General features: G+C 37.4%; 1 protein-coding gene across 1 annotated transcript in view; it reads right to left on the bottom strand.

The window, feature by feature from the left end:
* The window catches only part of LOC121851394 (catenin alpha-2-like), a gene marked incomplete at its 3' end in the record, with an annotated part of 409,914 nt that overhangs the window by 231,739 nt on the left and 165,871 nt on the right, over window positions 1–12,304 (bottom strand). The gene's annotated exons all lie outside the window — the stretch shown is intronic.

Raw genomic sequence — 12,304 nt, forward strand, 5'->3', positions numbered from 1 at the left:
ATATCTGGGATTTGGTAAATCCTTAAACATAGCATTAATTTTGATGCTAGATTTCTATAAATTATTTCAGTGCCTTGGGACATCCTTCTGATGTGAAAAGTGCAACATAAATTCAATTTGTTATTGTTTTGAGAACTACAGAAAAACAGCTTCACAGTTGGGATTTAATTTAACAATTTACCAAATTCTGGATGCTCTGAAATGCTAGCAAAATATAGTAACTCTAGATCCAGGTGAAATTTCTCAATAGTCTTGGCTGAGAGGAAATGTAGCAGTATATAGAATATCATCTCAGTTTCACTCCCAAGATTATATCAACAATTAACATTGTCTCTCTTTACCACTGGAAAAATATTGTACAAACTTCAAAGATGTAATATACCTCAGTTGACAGGACTTTAATAAACTGCTGTAGCCTCCCTCTGTCATGAATTATTAGGTCAACTCAAATACAAAATGGTTGACTACATTGTAACCCGCTCTAATATTTCCTCACACAAAGGTTATGAGAATATAGAATGCATTGCCCCTAAAGTTATAGATGCTGAATCAATGGTGTGTTTAAAGAAGATGTTATTTGGGGCACAACGATATTAAAGAATGTGGGGAAAATGCGAAGAAATGTGATTGGAAAGATAAAGAGCTGCCATGAACCAATAGCTTGTCAGACCAGGTTCAATGGACCAAATGGCCTACTCTCGTCCCTCTGAAGTTAACAATGTACTTCAAGTATGGGATAAATTCCACCCAAGTCTAGATTTAATAATAATAATAATCCTTGCATTTGATATAGCGCTTTTCACGTCTTCTAGACGTCCCAAAGCGCTTCACAGAATATACTGTAAAATGAATTGACTGCATATTTGTGGGCGAACGCGGCAGCCAATTGCGCACAGCAATGTCCCACAAACAGTCATGGATTGAAAATGACCAATTTATTATTTTTTTGGGGGGGAGGGATTATTATTAGGCTCTGTGTGGAGTAAGGAAACTTGCCCAAGGTTTCGCTCTGCTTGGAATTGAACTCAGGTCTCTCACTTGCAAAGCGAGTGCTCTAACCACTGAGCTACAGGACTTGACTCTATTAATGTAGCATTTAAGAGTGGGGGTAATTTGACACATCTGTAAACACAGCTTGATTTTGAAATCACAATATCACAAGATTGGTTTGTGTTTCTTTAAGTGACTTTCATGAATTACAGAAAAAATAGGTTCAAAGTTAACAATTTGTCAATTCTCTGAAATCTTTTTCTATCTTCTATTTTCTATCTATACTAATAAAACAACAATGTCTCTGTCTGCATTTTAAGAAGGATCTCAATAACACAATTGATGTAGAGACATCAGAACGGTGCTGCAACTGGGAGTGACATGGGCATATTTGGTTTCGGGTATCTCCTATCGTTCATGAGTTATTTCAGTTTTGCAGGTGCAGTTACACCTGGTGGCTGCCGAGTCAAAGTAGCGCTGTGGCATCATGGTTCACAGAGCTCCTATGTATGTACACTCACACCTGGTGTCTGCTCTGGCTGACTGTGGCGCTATGGCATCGTGCATCACAGAGCACACACGTAGCCAAGCGACAGCGGGAACAAAATAAAGAACGCAGACAAAGTGAAGCCGTGGCAATAACAACAAAATTAGATTTTTAAAGTGCCAATTCCTCCCACTGACTCCTCCCAAAAGGAGTTCCACAGGAATCCTCCCAGATGAAAATAAAGACATAATGTCTGTCTGTATCCCGCTGAGTGGAGGGAGCAGACAATTTGGTAGGAGGTTAGGAGGTTCAGAGGTAAGGGGAAGCAAGGCCATGGAGGGCTCTGAAGGAGTCGGGAGAGGATTGGGGTGATGGGGTCGAGGAGCCTGGTGCTGGAGAGGACACAGGCTGCAGTGTTATGGATAATCTGCAGCCTATGGAGGGAGGAGTTGGGGAAGTCAACAAGCAGGGAGTTTGCGTAGTCAAGCCTGGATGTTATGAATGCATGTATGAGGTCTCGGTGGGATGCGGTGTGAGACAGTGGCAGAGCCAGGTTGCAGAGGTGCCGGAAGGCAGAGCAGATCATGGCACAGATGTGGGGTAGAAAGAATAGTTGAGAGTCAAACAAGTCGGCAAGGATCCAGACTGGCTTAGTAAGTGCCTGGAGTGTGCATCCTTAGATGGTGATGCTGTCAGTGCCTGAGGTGAGGAGCACTGACGGGAGCCAATCAGGAGAGCCTCGGTCTTGTTGACGTTCAACTGGAGAAAGTTCGCTCTCATCCAGGACTTAATGTCTGACAGACATTCTGCTCCTGGAGTCAAGGGTGGAGGCACATGTGGAAATTGACCTGCGAATAATGTCACCAAGAGGGAGCATTTAGATATTCAAAAGGAGGGGACCAAGGACAGCGCCCTGAGGAATTCCAGACGGTGCGAGGGCTGGAGGAGAAACTGTTTTTGGAAATGATGTGGCAACGGTGTGAGTGGTAGGATCTCAACTGTTCAAGGACAGCACCATGAAGGTTGAGGTAAGAGGAGAGCCTGTGGAGTAGGATAGAGTGGTCAACAGTATCCAAGGTAGCAGAGAGGTCAAGAAGGATGAGAAGGCAGAGGGAACCCTAGTCGCAGATGGACAAAATGTCATTTGGCACTTTGACCAAGGCTGTTTCTGTGCTGTGGAGAGCATGGCATTCAGCTTCCAAATTAATTATAATCCTTGCATTTGATATAGCGCCGTAGCACATCCTCAAAATGTCTCAAAGCATTCTCAAAATATACTATAAAATGACTATATTTTGTGGGTGAAACGCTGCTGCCAATTGTGCACAGCAGTGTCCCACAAACAGTTGTGGATATAGTGACAATTTTTTTAAAATTAAGATTACATTTGAGCCAGTTTTCCAAATTTTCTCACAATCTTAAATGTCATGCCAATGCCCGTAAACTTCAAAACATGTATATCACACAGTCATTGTGACAGGAAGTTGATGCCACCCTAATATATAAAATCAATCACCCAATTTTAATTGTCCATTTATAAAGCACTCTGGCAGGAAGCAAATCTTATCTAATCTTTTGCCAAAATATTTCTTTTGAGCTTTATGCACTTTCTTGTAGGCAGCCAATCTGCATCCATAAACATATTTTGTGATGCTATTCGAAAATAGCATCACAAAATATCTTATGAGTGCATACTGGCATTCTTTTCCAGTACAAATGCTGATTGGGATGCATCCACGCCAGGAATATGTAATACACTACGGAGCACAGCAGTAGCCACAACTATGTATCACAGTAAACTCAATATCTTACATCTGTCAGCATCATCTATACTACATTGAACTCAATTGGATTAAATAGAGGTTAGCTCCTGAACGAGTGCAAGGCTTCACTAAAGTCAATTGGTGTAGAGCTTTAAAGAAATATTTATACCTATTTGGACATAAAAATAATTCTATATTTTAGACTAATTGAAATGTTGCCCCTCTGCTACAATTTGAAATATGGCATTTTTATCCGAATCTCTGCAAGAACATGGGATTTGTAGAGTTGATCAGAATTGATATATATATATAAAGGTGCCCTGTTCTATTTGTTGTCCCAGTTTAATTTCACCTTTTGGTCTCATGCCCATTCTATCCAGCACCTTTATTGGGAAGTAACAAAAGTTGTCCAAGCATGGGACATACATGTGAACATCAGTCAAGGCTGGGGTTCAAAGTTGTAAAGTAAAGGTTGAATCGTACAATTGGATCTATTTGGCTACCATTCAGTATAGATTTACATTTATTACATATTATAATTGGCCTCAACATAGCAATAAACATTTTATTCTGAGAATATTACCTCTGCTGCTTTGATAACCTAATGGTAGCAAATAACTAGAACTATTCTATTTTTAATGAAATAAAGTGTGCTGTATCTTTAGATAGAAATTATGTGAATGCATAGAAAGTAAAACCAGAAAAAATATGACTTGCTGTTGTAAGTGTCTATATTACAAATTAGAATGATGATTCATAATAAAATAATAATAATCATCTTTGGACTTGATATAATGCCTTGTCACGTCAGGAGGATGTCTCACAGCACTTCACATGAAAGCCTAGTGGTTGCATTTGTGGTCTTCATATTAAAGAGTGCTATCAACTGAGCGATGTTGACACACGTGTGTCAACTTGGCAAAGTTGGTAGCACTCTTACCTCTGAGTCAGAAGATTCATGGGTTCAAACTCCATGTCAGAACCTGGAACTTATAGTCTAGGCTGACACTCCAATGCAGTGTTGCGCGTGTGCTACATTGTTGGAGATGCCACACTTCAGATGAGATGCTAAACCGTTCAGAAGGACATTAAGGATCCTATGACATCAAAACGAGGATGGAGTTTCTCCCAGTGTCCTTGCCAAGAACCTACAAAATAAAATTATTTATTCACTCCAGGCCGATTGCGGAACATTGCTCTGCACAAACTGATTGTTCACCTGCAAAATATACAGTCACAACACTTTGGAATGTCCTGATCTGAACGTTGCTACATCAAATGCAATGATTATTATCATAGATATCAAATCTACTATCACAGGAAAATTAACAGAATACATTTTATTCCTCTCCGCCTTGTCACTTCCTTCCCCATCTTCAGATCCGGCTTGAAGACCTTCCTCTTCAACCGTATCTACAGTCACCTCCCCCGGCTTGGGATTGTGCTCAACCACTGTCAAGCTTTCTGGGACCCTACCCTACATGAGGGGCACTATATAAATGCAAGTTGTTGTTATAATATTACAGAGTCCACCCTGGATAAATCGCTGATTTGTCTAGTACTATGCAAATGGATACGCTTCCATGGAAAGCAGCTAATTTTTGAGAACAGGGTAAGTTGTTCTGGTCATGGTTTGCGATTCTTTTTAATCATCCCATAGCAATTTAGTGGCAAATATTTATCACAGAAATGGTATTTGTCTCTTAGATATATTTATCTATTTATTGGTTTGAAAAAAATATGTTAGGTAAATATGAGTTAAGAATAGGATTGAAATAGTAGATCAGTAATTATCGAATATATTCAAAATCTTTGGTGTAAGAATCCAATGTTTAATTATCAATGTCAACACATTGAATAATGATTATTGAATTTCAGTCAATAATCATCAATTGTTTTGGAGTATGAACAACAACAAAATTACATTTGTATAGCACCTTTCACATCGGGAGGATGTCCCAAGGCGCTGGACAGATAGAGTTTCAGACAGAGTCAAACAACATTGTCTTTGGCACAATGCGTTGGTTCAAAGCTGCTGGTACTAGTTATCCTTTTCACTGCATCAGTCACCAATGTTCAAAAAAGAGAAGAGAGTTTCTCCCAGTGTTCTAGCCAAATAAAATTGGTCACTCACTTCATGGCTGTTTGTGGGCCATTGTCGTGTGCAACCTGGGTACCACGTTTCATCCACAAAATATAATCAGTTCGCTTTACAATATATGCTGTGAAGCACTTTGTCTAATGGAAGACATGATAAGGTGCTATAGCAAAAGCAAAGATTATTATTACCATGTTTCCTATCACGGAAAACAGCATGTTATTCTAGTTTCATGGAATATTTATATAACTAAAATGTGTTCAGTTTTGCAGCAAAATGTTACATTGTTTCATTAAACCTATACCTTTCCCCCCATGGCATTAAGTAAGTTGAGTGAATCATGATAATCAAAATTGTGCATCGTATGTGGAGGGTGCCAAATGAGGAAAAAAATCAAAATTGTGCATAGTCCATTGCTTGGAATGGGCTTGATTCTTGATTCTCAAATGGACCTGCAATGCAGCTCCCTTCTGACATGAGCAATTTTATTGTTGCAGCAACAGACACGACAGTAACATTCCAGAAAGAGTGGCACCTATGTACAGTACATATACATAATGTTATTGAAGGCAATGGTCCATAAATCTCATACAGCAGAATTAAAAGAATATTAGCCAAATTAATGGAATCTTCCAGAATCATCAAGAATCGCTACATGTGAGCAGATGCACATAAAGCTGTGATACTTGTCCAATTTGTGGGAATGAAGAGTTGAATTAATGAGCCTCTCTCCTAAAATACATCATTTTTATTAATTGTTTTCATCCATGTGTAACATCCATTGAGTGCTAATATAGCTGTTCTTTAAAAAAGTACATCACAACAAACATTCTCTTGATCTGTTTTAACAGTGCACTATTAATGTGTTCTTTAAAAATCAGTTAATGATTGAACTTCAGCCATATTAAACAGATTGGAAAATAGAAGGTAAAGTGCGTAGTGGCATTTCTGTAATGGCATTACTGTATTGATCACAGCTGATAAACTAAGACAAAGGTTTAAAAAGTCTTCAGTTCAGCAGACACTGCAGCGTAAGTGTATGATGGCTGCTTTGAATGCGAGTGCAAAGCCTTTTTTTTAAAGCTGCAAGTTTTGTTTACGCATTGCATTTTGTGGAGTCCTGCAGCATAGTGATTAACGCATTTGCCTTGCAAGCGCCAGGTTCGATTTACAGGCGGAGCAAAACCTTACTCCACACACCAATGTTTGCCTATCAGTTAGTCGATTGGCGGATCGCTTTCCAGGAGTAATAATGCCTCAAGAAAAGCACTGCATCGGAGTGTCAGCCTAGACTATGTGAGTTCAAAGTCCTGACATGGGGCTTGAACCCACAACCTTCAGATGCAGGAGTACTACCAACTGAGCCAGAGTGACACCTAATTATCAAATATTTAAAGAACTATATATATTTTGATAATATATATAATTTTGTATTGTACATTATGCTATATTCTCCGTGCATTATTAATAAACAAAATAATCATGCAGATTATGACCTGCATTTTTATAAATCTTAGCCTTTAAGAGCACTTCAGTCTATTTTGATTAGGTAATTTAAAAATTACAGTGGTACTTGGTTATTCTCATGGAAATCAGTACTTTAATAAAGATACTAACTGTTTTTATCCATTACAGATAAGTTCCATTATTCAATATATTATGTTCTACACTGATATAACACTCTGTACTAACAAAGAAAATCTTAAAGCAAACCGTCTAAAAAGTCCACTTTACCTTCAATATGCAGTTTTAATTTCAGACATTCATGTGAAAGCAAATTCAAATCAGAGTCATTACAAAGGCTTGGAACCGCTTCGAACAGTAACTGCATTTTCTATGGAATGTATGGGATTTTGACTGGTGAATATCATTGCAATGGGACTATATACAATCTTCAATTGTTAAATTCAATTAAAATGATTTATGTTCTTTCAAAACTATTCCTAGAGCGATGAGGCAAAAATCCTAAATGTTAGTAAAACTTTCATTCTAGCTATTACTTTGTATATAGTTTCAACTTGGAGTAACACTGTTTCATATATTTTCTTGAGAAAGCATCCGGCTCTTAATACCTCAAAAACTAATATTGATAACATGCTGGCAAAGTGCAAGTAGTACTCACCAGATACAATACAATGCACTACAAACATTCAACCTGGAGTTAATTGCCAACGGTGAGATTCCAGCAAACTGGAAACAAGCAAAAGTTGTTCTCATGTTCACAAAAGGTAACAGAACCATACCTGGGAATTCCAGCCCCATAGCCTGACCTCAATGGGAAAAATTAAGGTGTCAGTCATTGGAAAGAAAACTGAAGATTTGTTGTGTAAAATAACCAATCTGAGTTCAAGAGGGATAGGTAGTTCAGGTAAGCAATTATCACAGTCGAATTGCTAAAATTGAAAAAGACAAAAAAAGCTTCTGATCTTTTGGACAAACCAACTTCTATGTGTCAATAAACTGGATAAACATATTACCAGCCAAGTAATCTACCTGCAGAATGATTCATCGTCTACAAACAATCATGATTTACATTCTGCTACGCATCTTAACCACAAACACAGCTGTTCCTTTTGATCTGTTAGACATATGCAGGGCCTTGAAATACGACACAAATGACCAAGCTCGAGGTCCAAAAGTGATTTTAAAAAACTGCAACTCTGGGACAAGGTCACAGTACAGCAGTAATAGGCCAATATTGATTTTTTTTAAAATGACTTTGGTGCAGTGGGATTGACATCCATGACCAGGAAGATGCTTGATAGATCACAGATGATACCAATAGTCTTTGTTCTGGATGAAAGAGTTGAAATAACAGGTCTCCAATGAGCCATCAGGAACCGATAGAAGTACAGATTTCATTTAACGGGATGGAGAAATACATGGATAATTTTAAAATAGATAGTTGCTCCCAAATTCAAAATATCAAAATGGACAAGAAAATAAAAAAAAATTTAAAAAATGAAAAAGACACAAGAAGAAATGTATAGAACATTTTAAACTGAGAAAACTTAGAAAAACGATAGAATGGGTAGAATAGACATAGAATATTGTAAGATAATGAAACTGATGATGGGAGAATAAATGAAGAAAAATGCCTTAAATAGCTCTTAAATCATGCTGCAATTTATATTGCAGCGCAGTTGTCTGCATAAGTGGGGCAATTCCATTGAAATGAGCTGTATAATCCTAGCATTAGCATCTTATATCTTAGATTTTCACATAACTGCACTGTAAAAATAGAAGGAACAAAGGCAACAGTGACAAAATTACATTTGTACAGGCCTTTCACATCGGGAGGACGTCCCAAGATGCTGGACTGACAGTTTCAGACCCAAGCTGAGTTTCGGGATTAGGGAGGATGGAGGACAGGGAGGGAAGCAGGAAGATCGAAGGCACGGTCGAAGAGAAGGGTCTTGAGATAGGTCTTGAAGGAGGCCAGGGAGGGGGCGAGGTGGAGGGACTGCGGGATGGAGTTCCAGAGAGTGGGGCAGAAGGCCCGCCTGCGAAAAGTGGAGTGAGCAAGGCGGGAGACGTGAAGCAGGCCGGAGCCCACTGAGCAGAGGGAGCGGGCAGAATGGTAGGGTGTTAGGAGGTCGCAGAGATAGGAGGGAGCAAGACCATGCAAGCTTTGAAGGCAAGGACCAGGATCTTGAACTATATCCCCTGTGTGATGAAACACATACTTACTTTTCAGGAAATCTTTAGGCTTTAGATAAATCCATTAATTTCATTAAAGAGCATCGAATAATTACCCTACTAAAATGGCATCATATAAATGCAATTTTATGTTATTATTGTTATTATGATTGTCTTCTGACAAGAAGTCTGTCCAAATAAAGTGATTAAAAATGTAAAAAATTATAAATTTCATAGGAAATTTTCATGGAATCACTAATGTCATGGTGTCATAAGTGTTCCTCATATGTGAAATAAAACAGAAATTCCAGCATATTCCAGCATAGTTAAACATAAAAGCTTGGTTCCTCATAATAAAATCAGCATAATTTATCCTACCAGTTACCCAACAACTGAGCTGCCTTACACAACTGGGTTGTTCAGATTTTTAAAAGTAAGTGAGTTTTTCCTTATTATTTTGCAGCTCCTGATTAAGCACTTAAAACATTAAGTCATTATTTTCTGCTTGTGAAGGAAGCAAAACAATCACAGTGCAATTAGGAACTCAAACATGCACATTCCACCAAGTAGTTCAGATAACAGATACATAAGAAGAAAAGCAACCTAATGCACAATTAAAGGAATGGTATGCACTAATGGGGATTGTTGGTGGCAATTAAAGTTATGATTCTACCTCTGGACAGTCAATTAAAAATGAACCAATTATAGTATTCCCTAGTTAACACCTGCTGACTAGCAATTATCTTAGTGATCTTCTTAATGCTTAGATTTTACTCTAGTGGTTTACGATTTACCTGAGGTGACACTTGGCTCTGTTCAAGAGGTAGGTATTTAAGCAGGATTTAAAGATAAACAGAAAGGGGATAAATAGACAGAAAAGGGAGGGTAGGACGCAGTTGCTCTTCACTTCTAATATTTATTGTTTTTTAAATGATGTAATTGAAAATGAAGAGAAAAATGACTCCCACATGTATTTCATGTAGACTAGCATTTCCACTGTCCAACAATGTGCACTATTGTAAACAGCAGACCATATTCATTCCGTACCAAGCTATTCATTCATACCAAGTTTCAGTCACATTCATTTTATAAGTAGTGAGTGCTTCAGTAACCAATGTAATAAGATCGTTGTCATGTCTGCTATTCAAGTTGATCTGAAGGGAAATTAAGTTACCTTGCAATATAGATTCACAACAGCATTTTCTTTCCAGATATGAGGAAATACAAACACTTTTTTTAAAAAATGAGTCCCATAGATCATGCAAATTTGGGGGATAATTCTTAAATTCAATCTCAATTTGGAAGGGTTTTTTTCAGTTTTTCCTAAAGAGAGAACACATTCCAAAAATGAAATTTCAGTTCGACAAGTTTTTATTTAATGGAGTAAACTGAAAACTTAATAAACTGCATGTAACCAAACAATAACAAAGTTTACTGTGCAAATGCAGTTATTGTTATAATTACATATCAGCTCTGCCATTTGGAAAAAGGTACTTCTTTCTTTGGCAAGCGCCACAAGTGAATGTGAAGGTATTTAACTGTAATTGGATGGTAGCAGTACAACGGATGAGGGAAATTAAATCAACTACGGAAGGTTAGCTTCATTACTTTGATAATTATCAAACTGTGGCTGAAGGCCATTGCTACATCTCACTAATTTTTGATGAATAATACTTTAAAGTAGATCAAAAGTCTGTTTATCCGAGGCAAAGTTTCAGAGAGAGTTGATCATTGTAAACTCTAACATTCCAACATAATAATAATAATAATTCTCACATTTAATATATTGTAAAGTGTGTATTTTGCGGGCGAAACAGATCTTTAAATACAGCAGTACCTATATGTGTCATTTTATTTTACAATTCCTTGCAATACTAGAACCATTATTATTAATAAATGCTAATATTTTAATACCAAATGTGAGAAAAATTGAAAAGTCACTGCATTCTGTAATAAAATCCTGTGAATTTTATTAAAATTCTTAAGACAGTCATCCTGTGTCAGAATGTTCCTGCCACACAATAATAATCCATGCATTTGTTATAGTGCCTTATCACGTCTCCGAGACGCCTCAAATCTCTTCACAGAATGTAGTGTTGTGACATGAATTGACTGTATATTTTGTGGGCGAAACGCAGCAGCCAATTGTGCACAGGATAATAATAATAGTACTAATCCTTGCATTTGATGACCTTGGTGCATTTGATGACCTTTAGGTCATTGATAATGAGCTAAAGATATACTTCCCATCCTTCAGTTGACCACTTGAAACAGTTCTTATTTCAGAAAGGCTGAGGTTATAGCTTATGAAAAGTAAATGACTTCTGTCAAGTGTGTCAGGTAGCGAAACCAACATGTATTGTTGGTCTAAGTGCAGTGTGCACTGGATGTATGAGATGAGTGAGTCAGTTGCTTGAAGTGCAAAGCATCAATTTTTTATGGAACACAATTTTCTGAAGTGCAGTTTAAGATAGATACATTCTGAAATAAAAAGGACTAGTGCCTTGAGGCAGGCATGTCATATAAGGTCTGATCATGTGGTTGTGACATTTGTGGTGAAATCAAACTGCATAGAAAGGTAGAATATAGCACAGAAATAAGCCATCCAGGCTTTTAAGTCAGCATTTGGGTTTTTTCCCCACATGAACCCACTCTACTGATCACTCAACCAAATATTAATATTCCTCAATTTCAAGCATCAATCTAATTCCCTTCTAAATAAGATTCTTCTGAACTAATTCCCTTGTAACAAGATTCTGCCTCAACATTGGTCAGTAACATTGGATTCTTCAGACCCTCTGTATAAAGATTTTTTTTCTAACTTCTAATTAATTTGTTGTGATTATATTAAATTTGTCCTCTCTCTTTCCAGACTTTGCAACCCATGGAAGTAACTATAACTATTTACCTATCATCAACCGTTATGATCTTCGATACCTCTATCTCCATCGATATACCACTCATTAGCTTTCTCAGCATGTGTTAAAAAACAATTGCAAATCTCTCTTCACAATTTAAAATTTTCATCCCTGGTAACATCTTCAATAGGCCATCTCAATTTTTGTTCCCACAGCAGTGAGAACAATTATAAGGCATTGCAGACAAACATTTTATTTTTCTGAATTCAGCTCCCATGAAGCTCACATATACTACTCACAGCATTCCATAAGTCAATAATTTAGCTATTTTAAATAATTTAGCTATTTTAAATAATTTAGCTATTTTAGTTGGTCTAGGAATGGAACCCTTGCCCTTCCTTACCTGTATGGCCCTCATTAAACTGGCCAAGTCTATGTGCTAAAATGCTATCTATCATAAATGTGTTTT

The sequence above is a fragment of the Callorhinchus milii genome, unplaced genomic scaffold (assembly GCF_018977255.1).
Source record: "Callorhinchus milii isolate IMCB2004 unplaced genomic scaffold, IMCB_Cmil_1.0 Scaffold34, whole genome shotgun sequence".
Taxonomy (NCBI): Eukaryota; Metazoa; Chordata; class Chondrichthyes; order Chimaeriformes; family Callorhinchidae; genus Callorhinchus; species Callorhinchus milii.